At 45.0% G+C, this 14,851-nt stretch overlaps 1 protein-coding gene across 6 annotated transcripts in view; it reads left to right on the top strand.

Moving 5' to 3' along the window:
* The window catches only part of LOC143835138 (flavin-containing monooxygenase 5-like), a 69,670-nt gene that overhangs the window by 16,369 nt on the left and 38,450 nt on the right, over nt 1-14,851 (top strand). The window contains exons 1-2 of one of the 6 annotated variants that reach the window (XM_077332323.1): nt 8,843-9,053; nt 10,232-10,327. The exons of 2 other annotated variants lie outside the window; for them this stretch is intronic. The gene's annotated coding sequence lies outside the window, so the exon portion shown is untranslated. Of the gene's footprint in view, nt 1-8,842; nt 9,054-10,231; nt 10,328-14,851 lie in introns of those variants that run through there. 3 more of the 6 variants (XM_077332324.1, XM_077332322.1, XM_077332321.1) reach the window with 3 other exon arrangements.

Genomic DNA, 14,851 nt, shown 5'->3' with positions numbered 1-14,851 from the left:
TCACCAGTAATGCTTTGGTTGTCCTTTTCAAATGTGATAGGAAGCAACCATCATGCAGCCCCTGGCACTCAAGAACCTGGACGGCACGAGGAGGCCCCTGCTGTTGCTGCAATCATTAAAACAAAATTGCCCTGTTGCTACAGAAAGCGTCTCTGACAGGCCTCACTGTTTTGGCCACAACACCCAGTGCCTTGGCAGATCTGGTTTAGCATTGCTGATAACTGGGGAAACTCCCATTCGTAAAATTATGTATACCAAAGCGAGGAAGCATTTAAGGGGAGACTTAAGGATGGAAGATGGGTAGAGCCAGCTTGGTGTAGTGGTTAGGAGTGCGGACTTCTAATCCGGTGAGCCGGGTTTGATTCCGCGCTCCCCCGCATGCAGCCAGCTGGGTGACCTTGGGCTTGCCACAGCACTGATAAAGCTGTTCTAACCAAGCAGTAATATCAGGGCTCTCTCAGCGAATGTAAGCCACTTGGAGACTCCTTCGGGTAGAGAAAAGCAACATACAAGAACCAACTCTTCTTCTTCAGTAATATCAGGGCCCTCTCAGCCTCAACTCTTCTTCTAACAGAAGCATCTTATTTCTGGTACCAAAACTTCTCTTCCCAACAAGTCCATCTACTCCTCACCATCTCTCACGTTGGAACTTCTACCAATGTTATTTTGTTTCCCCAACTATTCAGGTGAAAGAGATCTTTGGGGGGAAAATTGGGTAATTTTGAACAATACATTTGAAACAAAGTCACTTGTTCCCCCAAACATAGTTCCGGGAGTCTGTTTTCCAGAAATGAAAGAAATTTTGCCACATAATTACATTATAGTTTAGAAGTTTTACCTCAACATTAAACAGGCATACATCTAAAATGTTAGCTACATTAGTCTCTACTGTCAAAAAAACATAGGAGTGCTCTGAGCAGGGGTAGTCAACCTGTGGTCCTCCAGATGTCCATGGACTACAATTCCCATGAGCCCCTGCCAGCTTTTGCTGGCAGGGGCTCATGGGAATTGTAGTCCATGGACATCTGGAGGACCACAGGTTGACTACCCCTGCATGGGCTTCCTAGAAGACTCCTAGAGGGCTTTTCTGGAAATGCCACTAAATCTCTGCCTTCTTACAAGCCCCAAACCTCTACCCCATCAAGGACCTGTCAGTATAGTTTCTTATTTTTCCAAACAGGTAGTACTTGCATGGGGAGTAAAAGCAGCATGGTGAAGCTTGATCTTGTCAAATCTCATAAACTAAACAAGATATTTGCCTGCCACTAGGCATTTGTAGAAATAATTTCCTGTCAGTCATGATTTTTAAAACAATTTGAGAGGAAAAGAGTATTTAAGGACACGAGCTTGACTCACTTCTCTTTACCTGAAAGACCAATTCTGGCTTGAAAGACAGTGGTGGGAAACCCCCACCTGAATCAGTTTCAAGAGTCTGTCACTGAGATTAGAGATGCAGTTTCATCCACAGTAATTCTCTATAGCACTGAAGCAAATTTAAATCAGCAGAGCTATCTGAACTGAAGGCTATGACTAGAAGTGTATTTACTAATGTTGTTATTGTTAGGTGTGAAGTCGTGTCTGACCCATCACGACCCCATGGACAATGATCCTCCAGTCCTTCCTGTCCTCTACCATTCCACGGAGTCCATTTAAATTTGCACCTACTGCTTCAGTGACTCCATCCAGCCACCTCATTCTCTGTCGTCCCCTTCTTCTTTTGCCCTCAATCGCTCCCAGCATTAGGCTCTTCTCTAATAAAAGAAAGTAATTTTTGGTACTTGAATAGCCTGCCCTAAAGCCAGCGTATTCCTCATCTAGAATCTCATTTTCAAAAACTGAGGACTTCGTGGATAAAAGATTACTTCCTGCACAATTTGACCGCTACACACAGCAAACTAACAACTTAAAGGAAGCCTTTTGTCACCCCTTTTGAAGAATGGAACTATAACAACCCTGTCTAGAAGCCAGCTAAATACCATCTTAACAAATATGACTCCTCCCCCATTTTTTCATCGAGGAAGGAGGTGGCTTTGAGTTAGCAAGTTGAATTGTTTCATATTTTAAAAAGATTTCAAATTTTATATGTATTTTAATCTTTATGTTAGCTATCCTGACCCTCCAGGGGAAGGCAGGGTATAAATGCAAAAATAAATACATAAAAATAAATTCTAAGGTTCAGTCCTTTCAGGATGTTGCCAGATAACATTTTTAAAAGTTGGCATTGTCTTGAAAAAGCTCTGCAGGACACAAGTTTCTTTGCTGACCCCACCAGTGGGGTAGATTCAAGTCGGAAGCCATTTGGCTGAAGCAGCAGAATAAATTTAGAGTCCAGGGGCACCTTTAAGACCAACCAAGTTTTATTCAAGATACAAGCTTTCGTGTGCATGCACACTTCTCAGATATAATGTCATGGGATGGAAGTAATCAGTTTATACTCATACTCATAGGCCTTGAATAAATCTTTGTTGGTCTTAAAGGTGCTACTGGACTCTGATTTTAGAGTAAATTTACATACAGCAGGGGTAGTCAACCTGTGGTCCTCCAGATGTCCATGGACTACAATTCCCATGAGCCCCTGCCAGCATTTCCTGGCAAGGGCTCATGGGAATTGTAGTCCATGGACATCTGGAGGACCACAGGTTGACTACCCCTGACATACAGCATAATTAAAATGGTGAACAAATTCCAGAGATAAATAGGAAAAAACAGCAATTTGGATTTGTTTGCTGCTGGCAGCGCCCCCCAGCGGGCGGCGGGAAGTCAGGGGCACCGGCGGGAAAGCAAGTAGAGCAGGGGCTCATGCGGGAGTGATGTCCCTTGGCAAAAGACTACCCCCCCCCATGCCTCAGTAAATTGTCAAGTGTTAACCGGTCCCCGGTGATAAAAAGGTTGGGGACCACTGTTCTAAACCATTACACCATGGTGACTCTCAGTCTCCCTGAAGGTAGAACCAGTGGTGACTTGCCTGCATCAGAGTAGAGACACCAGAACAAGAAAAACTTACTAAAAGATGATTCTCCCTGAGAGGACCTGGAAGCCATTCAAAAACCTTCAAATTGATGTCCCTGGAAAACAGTTATGCCACGTGTTCCTTAATGCATCATTTCCTCCTCCAATCAATTCCCTGCCACGGTTTAAGCCAATGCTCATTGAAATTTTATTTGTTTCCAAAATCAAAGTCTTAGATTTAATAGAAATGCCATATAATTAAGCCCCCCATGAGCATTAAAGCTAATCCATTGCAGGCCTTTGGCTGGAAAAAATCATCTAACATTAACATTACCAGTTTGAAAAAGAACATCAGTCTTATCGTAATTTTTAAAAAGTATCTGCAGATTTTTTTTTTAAATGTGAGATGCCAGGAGTTTTAAAGTTATTCTGTGACAGCAGCTCTTTTTCTTCTTCAGGAAAAAGCGAAGCGTCCAAAATAAATTTAAAGTTGAGGCAGAAAAATGATCAAGTAGCTCAGTCTCAATCTCTTTGGGGGCAGGACATTCATCAAAGGGCTGATTTTTATTTTGAACCCAATTCTAAAAATACACCCAACAATTTAGTTTGCTTATTTATAGGTAGTTCAGGACCCAAAGGGTAATCTCTTGATGTAATCAAGAGCTAGGGTTGGATAAACTTGCTGACTTAGCAAAAATAGCAAAACTTGCATCTATAGTCAATAAAAAACCAAAGGAAGAATTCCAGGATCAGTGGAGCTTCTACTTGGATTATCTCACCAAATGAAGCCTAGAGTAGAGAAAAGGGACTGGGAGGTCGGGGGATGGGGATCTACCAACACCTATTTCTTTCCTTTTTGTATATTTTCATTTAAAAGATTTGATATATAAAAAGGGTAATCTCTTTTCATACCCAGTTTAATGCGTTTATCCACATTATAATTTCATAATGAGTTGCTCCTAACGGTGATATTGATACTAGCAGAAAAGCCCATTGTACGAAAAATACAACGGGCACTAGGATCCCCCCCCCTGACCTGGGTAGGCCTGCTGAGGTCTGGCAAAGTTGTGGTTCGGCTATTTCGGGAAGGGGGAGCCTTGGTGGGAGCTGCCTCCCTCCCCCAGACCCTCCCCCCCTCCCTCCCAGCTCCCACTTGCTACTTCTTCTACGGGGAAGGAGTTGGAGGGGGATGCAGCCAGGGGCAGGACAGCCTACCCCATTGGCCATTTGTTGAGCGGATGGCCAATCAGGTAGGCGATGAGTCCCAACTCCTTCCACCACCCCAGTCCGGCTTTATTTATGTTACGGGTTTGTTCCTGCCATGGAATAAAATAAAATTTAAGTCAGCTGAAAGGCTCAACGAATACCATTAGTCATTAAAACTAGCCTCTTGTGGCACAGAATGGTAAGGCAACAGGCTTGCAGTCTGAAAGCTCTGCCCATGAGGCTGGGAGTTCGATCCCAGCAGCCAGCTCAAGGTTGACTCAGCCTTCCATCCTTCCGAGGTCGGTAAAATGAGTACCCAGCTTGCTGGGGGGGGTAAACGGTAATGACTGGGGAAGGCACTGGCAAACCACCCCGTACTGAGTCTGCCAAGAAAACGCTGGAGGGCGTCACCCCAAGGGTCAGACATGACTCGGTGCTTGCACAGGGGATACCTTTACCTTTACCTTTACCTCTCTCTGCATATAGACCCAGAACCCACAAGCTGAGCCAAATGAGTTGAATGGTTTCAACATTCAGGAATGCTAAAACAGTTATCCTTGCCAAAATGATCTGATGAAAAGATAAAATCAAATTAGAAAGAGAAGATGAAATAGTGTCTCTCTAACAAGCAAAAGCAGGCTTGCCAAATGGGTGAGGAAAAACCTCTTAACCCCAGCATCTCAGCTCAGCAAATCAAGCCTATCAACCTTTTCCAAATAAAACCAGATGTTAAAAGTTGAAAGCCAAAAGAGCTGCAGCCCAGTTAAACACTGAAAGGAAAACAAGATAAAAATAAAAATCTCACCGCCTCTTAAAACAGATAAAGGAGGGAGTTAGAAGCAAAATAATTATAAAAGTATTGCGGATAAAACTAAAGCAAATCAAAACTACTCCCCTGTAGCAGAGCACAACCACAAACTACTAGATCCTCTCGACTGGAAACAGAACGAATCATTTCCCATAATCTTCTCTGGTTTGTGCTCCCATGAATTTCTGGCGGAGAGGAAGCTGTACTCCTTGCAAGCATTTCCGTGCAGCATAGCTGCGACCGTATCGTGGCCTTCTTTGTGATCAGTTTTAGCAATTTTACAGCAGGCCCAGACCGTGTGGTCTACGGTTTCAACCGTTGCCATTATCTCTGGTCTTCCAAATCTTGACTTGGAAGCAATCCATTTCTAGTGGCTGCTCGTGCGGCTAGCCCATTGTATGAATTTTTGCTCTATAAATCTTTTCCTGTAGCATAAACATGTGTAAAGCATGTTCAAGGACTTCTTAAACAGCCTCGGGGGTGGGACGTGTCCAGCTGTCCAAGTTAGAATAGGGCCAATCAGGGTGCAGCCAGCTCTGCCCTGATTGGCCCTGCACCTGCACCTCCCGCCCTCTGTCCCTGGATTCTAGCCTCTTTGATCTCAGACGCGCCTCAGTGCCTGGAGCCAGCAGCAGGAAAGGGGAGAAGCCCTGGGCAAAGGATCATGGTGGAGGGCCTCCTAATGAGGGCCTCTTGGCCTGCTAGGCTGGGCCTGCTCGCGAGGGCCTCCTGGCGTGCTGACTGCCTGCTAAGCAGCTCTGTTTTGAGCTGCCCAACCCCCACCCACCCCACTTGATCTGGCTGCGAGCTGCAGCCCAAAACCACCTTAAGCTGGCTGGCAAGAGGCCAGGGGAGGGGACCCTTTCAAGGCCTGTTCTTAGGAACGGGCTTTGAAGCTAGTGCTATATAATTTCTGCTGTTTAATTGGGCATCTTCCCATCAACCGAAAAAATAAAGCCACGTATTTGTAAGCCGTGCCGCTGACTGAAACTGCAGGGCAACCATAAAGAGAAAAAAATTGGGTTTCGTTTGCTAAGGCAGAATAAGTCAAAGTTATGTGTAGATCAGGAGTGGGGTAGCTTTTTAAAACAAGGAGATAATATTTTTCACCGTTTTTTAAAACAGTACACTGGCATAACAGAAGTTGAAACTGACTCCATTTCCGCATTAGGAGACATACCTGGTTTTAGCCTTGCTTTGAATTTTGTTTTATATTTTAGAAGGAGGGCTCCAAAGCAGATACCTTTACATTAGAAAGACTAGTTGGAGCAGCACCTAACTGTAAGTCACCACCATGTTTATGTAAATTAGATATATGAAATATAAAAAATACATATTACGTTGTTGTTGTTAGTTGCAAAGTCGTGTCCGACCCATTGCGACCCCATGGACAATGATCCTCCAGGCCTTCCTGTCCTCCACCATTCCCCGGAGTCCATTTAAGTTTGCACCGACCGCTTCAGTGACTCCATCCAGCCACCTCATTCTCTGTCGTCCCCTTCTTCTTTTGCCCTCAATCGCTCCCAGCATTAGGCTCTTCTCCAGGGAGTCCTTCCTTCTCATGAGGTGGCCAAAGTATTTGTTTACATTAGTTTACATTAGACGCTTTTAAAACATACGCTCATTCTAACATGTTTTGAAAATTTATTGCTTTCTTAGCCACCCAGCAAGGCTTTTGATTTTATACATGAGTGCATTCCTCACAATAATTTGACCACTGAAGAAGACCCCTTGGGGTCGAAATGCGGTTGGTCCATTCTATGTTGGTCTATTTCAAGTGCAGTTAGAAATGTGATGTTTTAAAATGGAGATGACTGTGTTTTTAATATGCCGCTTGGATATTTTCTCAAGCTGCTCACAAAGTGCAGCATCCACATCCTCTCGTTGGTCAGGCGGTCGGTAGCAGACACCAACCACCACACTGTTTATTTTCCCCTCGCTTATTTTCACCCAGATGCTCTCCACTGTAGATATACTCTCCTTCACTAGAATTTCCTGACAGGTAAGCCCTTTCCTCACATACAGTGCCACTCCTCCGCCTCTTCGATCTATTCAGTTATGGGAGGTCAATTGGAACATGCGAAAAGTGATAGACACAAGCTCTTTTCACTGCCTGGAATAATGACCTGCTTCCACATAAATATTACCTGCTAATTTATTTATTAATTTATTTATTTTATTATTAGATTTCTATACCGCCGCTCGCTGTAGCCTCACGGCAGTTTACACATACTATTATAAACAATAAAACTCCAATAAAATCCCCATTAAAATTTAGGTCTGCACAAAACATGTACCTGCTGGTTCCATCTATACATTAGATTTTGCTGTGCCATCTAAATCAGTGGTCCCCAACCGCCGGTCCAGGGACTGGTACCGGTCCATAGATCAGTCAGTACCGGGCCATGGCTCCTCCTCATCCCCTTCCCCGGCTGCTGCCTCGGGGGTTGCCCTGCCACTCTGTCGTTGGTTCACCTTTGGTGCTCTCCAGTGGCTGCAAGGGTGGGGCTCCCCCTTGGCATGGCACTGTGCAGCTGCTGCTGGCAGCACCCCACAGCGGGCAGCGGGAAGTCAGGGGCGCTGGCGGGAAAGCAAGTAGAGCAGGGGCTCAGGCGGTGTCAACGTCCCTCGGCAAAAGACTACCCCCCGGTCCTCAGTAAAATTGTCAAGCGTTTACCAGTCCCCGGTGATAAAAAGGTTGGGGACCACTGATCTAAATCAGGACAGAGCCACAGATACATAGAGAGAAATTACACACACACACGCACGGTTATTACTGCTACTAGCAATAAAGCTCGTTGTGCATAAATACACAAAAGGCGCTAGAAAACTTGATGCTCAGAAGAAAGGTAGACACATAAGTATTATATACACAAGAGAAATATTATATATATAAAAGCAAATAAATTGGTGCCCCTCTCCTGACCCTTCCCAGGCTGTGGAGAACTTGCTCTCCACAGCCTGGGAAGGGCCTGGAGGGAGGCATTTAAAGGGACCAACCCATTCCAGGCTGCACAGAGAGTTCTCTCCACAGCCTACTGTATGGATAGAAAAGGGGAGAATGCTGAAAGCCACTTGGGTTTCCCCACTGGGGAGAACTAGGGAGTATAAATGGTGTCATGCCCCTTCAGAGAAGTGGGTGTGGAAGTAAGTCATGGGAGCCAGCCAATCAGTAATCGGCCATTCACTGTTGTCCGTTGTGGAGAAAGAGACTCGGCTTGCGGAACAACAGGGGAAGTAAGTTCCGCTGACATCTAATGATGTCAGCGGCCACCTGAACTTCTAGAAAGGCTGCGGAACCCCTCTGGAGCTCTCACGGAACCCCAGGGTTCCCCAGGACCTTGGTTGGGAATCCACTTCAGGGGTAGTCAAACTGCGGCCCTCCAGATGTCCATGGACTGCAATTCCCACGAGCCCCTGCCAGCATTTGCTGGCAGGGGCTCATGGGAATTGTAGTCCATGGACATCTGGAGGGCCGCAGTTTGACTACCCCTGAATTAATTAATGAGAAGCCATGCTTTGGATTTGAATGGAAACCTTTCAAAGTCTAACTTCCGCCTGAAACAAAGGGGCTGGCTGTGAACTTCGGAAGGGGTTTATGGCTGTACCTTATGCTGGGGCCAATATTCTTGTAAAGCATGGGACCGTATAACTGAGTACATATCTATATGTATGTAGCTAAGTAAAACTGTGTCACTGCCTTGCTTCTCGTACCCTGGATTTCAGTTGTGGTTCTACAAATCCTTGAGATTCCAGAGTCATCAAACAGAGCTTTTTCTCTACAGCTGTAAGGTTGCAAGGCTTCTGCCTAGAGGCGGTATTGCCCATGACACTCCTCCCCATCCCAAGAGACATTTTGCTCTCTGCGTTTTTTTGCTGTGATCTCTCTCCTCGGATTTCTTTTAAAGCCAGCGTTTAGTGGAAGGAATAGCTGGGAGGAGCTAGCGCAGAACGCTTCCCTTCGGATGAATATTTTGCTCCGGAGAGCGGAGACAAGCTTCATTGTTGGGGAGAGCCAGAGACGGCAGCACAGCCATTCGGGAAAGGAAAAAGATCTCCTTTCTGAGTAAGCCATCTGTGGCGTTTGCAGGTTTGTTGCACGGCTTGTAAATCGGCAGGCATCGACTTGCCCCGGGATGCTTATGCGCTTTAGCCGTTTGTTTTAGATATTAGCTTGGACGCCGGTTTTCTTAGCATCAGCTGAGCAGAGTTAGCACCGTCTTTCCACGCACGGAAAACCCGTTTGGGGATCTGGCGTGGATGAAAATGGAATGAGAGAGTTCTAAAAGGCCTCTCAATTAAATCTGTCCGCTTCCCTTCCTTTCGGGAGGGACCCAAACGTTTTGTGGTTAACAATGTTGCCCGGGACTTGCAAACTAAAGGCCATGGCTTCCTTTATGGAAACAATTAATGGTAGGAAAAGAAAAGGAAGAAATAATGAGGAATATACGTCCTGCGTATCCCCATCAAAGTTAAAGTCCTGGCAAGTTTCCCAGTGTAACAGCTCTGCTCGGTGACTGAAGAACTATTCAAGCAGCCTATTCTGCCAAGGGGTAAACACATAGCAACTGCTTATTCAGTGTCTTTTTCAGGGCTGGCTTCCATCCAGTGGCATCGTTTTTCATTTACTTTAGTTTTATTTGGGAAGCTTTGTGTGAAGCAGGGTGTTTAAAAGACTCTTAAGGAGTCTTTGTTTATGGGAGCTCAGTCATTTGAACCCCAGGTCCTTTTTAAAATCTGGGGAGGATAATCGTTTCATTATTTTTTAATGCTGATTTTCAGACCTGTCCTTAAGTGCTCCAGGAGAAAGCTTGATGTAGTGAATAGGAATGCAGATGTAATCTGGTGAGCTTCTCCCACACATGCAGCCAGCTGGGTGACCTTGGGCTCGCCACAGCACTGATAAAGCTGTTCTGACTGAGCAGTAATATCAGGGCTCTCTCAGCCTCACCTCCCTCACAGGGTGTCTGTTGTGAGGAGAGAAAAGCGGCATATAAGAACAAACTCTTCTTCTTCAGTAATATCAGGGCTCTCTCAGCCTCACCTCCCTCAAAGGGTGTCTGTTCTGGGGAGAGGAAAGGGAAGGCGACTGTAAGCTGCTTTGAGACTCCTCCTGGGAGAGAAAAGCAGCATATAAGAACCCACTATTCTTCTTCTTCTTCTAATATGTTTTCCCGACCATAATAATCTGCTGTGCAATATCAAAAATAAGAAAGAGTTATTTGCTGCTGGCAGCCTAATAAGAAAATGATTTGAACCCTCCTCCAGGCAAAGAACCTACAGACACCTTTGGAATTCTGACAGGTGGCAGGCCAAACCACAAAATAGCCGCTGGAGGATGCGGGGCCAACTGCAAAATCTCAGGTAGAATCATAGAGTTGGAAGGGGTCTCCAGGGTCATCTAGTCCCCTGCAGAAGGCAGGAAATTCACATAGTAAAGGCTATGCATAGTAAAGGCTATGGTAACGCTTCAACATTTCAGACCGATGCTCTGTTTAGCAGGATGTAGGCAAAATATTTTCCTTCATACACACAGCTCACCTTCAGTGACGATCCCTGCGCCATGGCAGTGGCTGCTGAAGCAGCTTTTTAAAAATCTGCACAGCCAAGCAACTCTCTAAGGCCAAAGCCCCAACTTGCATGACCCACTTGGGAACCCCTAACCTAGAGCAATACATGGCATTGATTGGAAAAGTCCTGGGGAATGACTAAGCGAGATTTAGCAACACTACACTGAGCATTGTGTGCACAATTGTGAACTTTGTTCTTGGTGCATTTGTTTAATCATTTATCCCTCTGCCTGCTCCTCCCTCCTTCCCTTCTGGATACGTTCCCTCTGATCATGTCTAGAGTCCTTTTTATAATTGTTTTCCCGTATTTGCATTCAGCATTGAATCCAGGGTTGAGACCTGGTGATTTCTGGTTCAAATGAAACTGGAGCCTTTGCTTCCTCCGTTTAATTCAGGGGTAGTCAAACTGCGGCTCTCCAGATGTCCATGGACTACAATTCCCATGAGCCCCTGCCAGCAAATGGGAATTGTAGTCCATGGACATCTGGAGGGCCACCAGCATTTGCTGGCAGGGGCTCATGGGAGTTGTAGTCCATGGACATCTGGAATACCGCAGTTTGACTATCCCTGATTTAATTTATTGGATTTATTATTGATTTTTTAGGACCGCCCCTCTCGGCACAGCTGTCTCGCGGCAGTTGTGATATGCACACATGAGAAAACTGCACAGCATTAAAAACATTAAAATATATCAAGTCACCGTGGCTGCCCAGTGTCAACTGAACAGCTGCCTTCTGGACCAAGATGGGAGAGAATGCTAGAGGAGGGCCCCAGATGGTGTTCCATCAGCTCTTTGGCCCCAACCAAATGCCTGGTGGAAGAGTTGTATTTTGAGGCAACTCTTCCAGGAGCTCATTCCACCTGGTTGGGGCCATGATGGAGAAGGCCCTGGCTCTGGCTGAGGCCAAGTGTATGTCTCTCGGGCCACGGATCACCAGCCTGTTCATATTGGCTGAGCAGAGTGTTCTCTGGGGGAAATTGTAGTTAATGAAACATGGAAGAAGGGCCAGCCTGCTATTGCTGATTCTCCTTTCCTGCCAACAAACGGATTCATTTTACATAGGGTACTAAGGCAATGCTGTCATGTGCATCACTCAGCCTAGTTGTTGAAGAAGAGCTGGTTTTATACCCCGCTTTCCATTGCCCACAATCGCCTTTCCTTCCTCTCCCCACAACAGACAGCCTGGAAGATGCGGGAGGGGGGAGGGTCTGAGAGAGCTCTGACAGAACTGCTCTGTGAGAACAACTTTAACAGGAGTGTGACGATCCCGTCACCCAGCTGGCTGTACATGAAGGAGCAAGAATGAAATCCGCATGTCCAGATTAGAGGCTGCCATTCTCAATCAATCATTATACCAAGTTGGCTCTACTTATCCCCCCCCCCCCAAAAAAAAAAGAGCTCTACTGTAGATTTCATCTTGCTTCCAAGGGAAATATCGGGGCTTCTCTGTCAATGTATTATTCGGCCTGTTTGCACTGAGATAAAGGGAAGGCAAAGTGGAGGTGAGGTCACAGACCCCAGGTGTGTTTACTCTGATCCTGACCTGCCTTTCCCAAGTTGGTTCTGTGTGCAGGATTGAAGCCGCATGGTCACAGAAGCCAGCAAGTAACAAAATGGGTGATCTCTGGTCACCGCCAGCCCTGTCCACGCTCTTTACATGTGCTCAGACAACATTGTCTGCCACACATGCTCCACGCAAACCACCTTCTAGTCCTAGAAAAATCTGAGGTCTTATTATTTATGAACTACATTTGTCTTTCTTACGGCTACTTCTTACGGATACTCAAAGTGGGAACCGCTAATAAGCTGTGTATCAGAAATCTGCATAAGCACAGCGTACGGTGATCCTGGAACATCAGTTGGAGCCTCCCTTGGAAAACCCCCCCAAGGGGAATTTCTTCTGACAATTTTACGTCTGAATGAAATTGCACCGAGATGTTTGTGGTCTTAGTCTTATGATGCTTGATTAAAGTTTTTATTAATATTTATTTATGTTTTCTTGCTGTGAATGAACTCTTTTTGTTCACGGCCTTGAGGGCGGTATATAAATTAAAAAATAATAATAGTAATAGACATGACACTGATTGCAGATATAATGCCGGAAAATGTTATTTTGTCAGTAAAGAATAATGCAGTGGTGACAGGATAATACAAACAACGAACAAATATGTTCCATAGTTGTATCAATCAATCAAACTTTATTACAGTCGTTCAGACCAAGTTATATGAAGTCAATACATAAAAGATCAAAAGAATATGGTCATTTAAGGTAATACAATTTAAAACAGATCATAAAATAGAACTTAAACTTATGCTGTTTTAGAGCATCAGATTTTTATGGTGACGGCACAAAACCTAGCCAGCTGAGTTGTCACCTGGGGGGACTCAGCAGCCTCTTTGCTCGATCTACATCATGATGTTCTGGCAACTTTTTAAGGAGTGGTTTAATCAAGTTGCTATGAATGTCTACATAAATAGGTCAGTGAAACAATATATGCTCTCTTGTATCAGTTTCACCACTCCCACAAAAACATTGTCTCAGTGTAAGGGGAATGTTCTTATAGCGATCCTTTACAAGAGCTGAAGGCAAGACAAACATCTTGCAAGGGTAAATGCCCTTGTTTACTTATTACCAGCTGAGACAGATAAGTGGCAGGAGCCAGAACATATCTTGTTTTAACTGGGGCCAAAAAAGTTGGAGCTTTACTCAGGTCCAGTTGATGCCGATTGTCCCATACCCGCTGCTTAACTAATGATGCAGCTTGATCATGAGCTAATTTGGATAATAAGTGTATGGAGAAGCCCAGACTTTGGATTCCTCTGTGAACAGCCTTAGTCCAAGATAATTGGAAGTTGTCATTCAGGGTTAAAGAAACTATACCCTGTGGGTTATGTATTAATTTCAGCCACATTCCTATTGCTGAAATATGTTCTATACATTGTGGCATAGTCCAAAGTCCCTTTCCCTTTATAAAATGCCTTCCTGACTCATTTTTTACACTATCCCTCTGTTGTTTGTGTGACAACTGTCTTTAATCAACCCTATGGGATTTTCAAGGCAAGTGCCCTTCTCCTCAAAGTCTTCTCTGGCTATCTCCCATCTAAATACTGACCCTGCGTAGCTTTTAAGGTTTGACAAGACTGGATTGCACGATGCCATCCCACCTCCCATAAGACCAATTTGTCTGTAGAAAAGCCCTCCTGCATAAGTCTGTTCACATAATTTGCAGAATGGCAGAGGCAGGTCATTTCACAAGTTGGGGGGACCACCACAAAGAAGGCAGCATTGGTAGCTGTTGCAGGATTACCGGGGCTGAATCTGCACAGAGCTTTTATTCCAATCCCAGGTTGACTCAGTCCCTGCCGTCTCCACTGAATGCGATTTCCATTTTGATTTTGTCCGATTTAAATTTCCCCTCTGCAACAAGCATGATTGATCCAGAGTGACCCTACCTTTTCTCTGCAATATCCTATAATCCTCAATATTTGAAAAATTGGCATGAGAAAGCATGCAGCTATCTGCTTGCTGCTGAGCCTCCGTTGTAGTAAAGCCCTCTTTGGCCAAGGCTTCAGTTCAAAGGCTTCCTCATTCCAAGACCCAAGCTTGCCTTAACGGAGAAGCCCTAACTTCTCTCAGTAGAGATTTGTTGCTTGATTTTTTTCTCCTTACTCTGCTGTCTCCAATCCTCTTCCTCCCCCTTCAAGAAAAGAAAGAAAGAGGCTCCTGCTGCACTTGCCCCCCTTCTGAGCTCCCCTAACCAGGTGCAGAACACTTTTCTGTTTCAGTGGGGAGGGGGCAATAGAGGAAGAACCGAGATCAAATCAATCTGGATTCAGCAGGATCCACAACAAAATAAACAAAGTTAGTGCAGATTCAGCCCAGGTCATGCCATCATTCACTGTATAATTTGGAACAGTAGGGGAAAACGCAAATCCCTCCAATCCCCTGGCAATGGCCAGGGGGAAACCTGGTAATGATAGTTCTAGCATATGAAACTCTCTGCCAAAACTGATTGGGGTGAAAGCAGAAACAGATGACCTGTCCCTGGAGAAGAAAAAAGCTGACATGGATGGCTACAAGTTCAGTACTGCCTTCTGTATTAGAAGATGATGAAAGCCAGAACAAATCCGGATTTGTTTTCAGAGAAACCACTTTGCTCGGTAGCTCCCAGCACATAGTTCTAATCTATGAATTTGTATTGCACAATATAGTTTTGCAACACATAACAGAGATGATTGCTACCTGGGATCCTCCATTTGCCAATGGAACCGACAGTCATATTGATACGCCAAAGTGTTGTATACTAATGTGGGAAG

This window comes from Paroedura picta, chromosome 4, assembly GCF_049243985.1.
Source record: "Paroedura picta isolate Pp20150507F chromosome 4, Ppicta_v3.0, whole genome shotgun sequence".
Taxonomy (NCBI): domain Eukaryota; kingdom Metazoa; phylum Chordata; class Lepidosauria; order Squamata; family Gekkonidae; genus Paroedura; species Paroedura picta.
The sequence above is the reverse complement of the archived record's forward strand: the minus strand, read 5'-3'. Positions and strand labels throughout refer to the sequence as shown.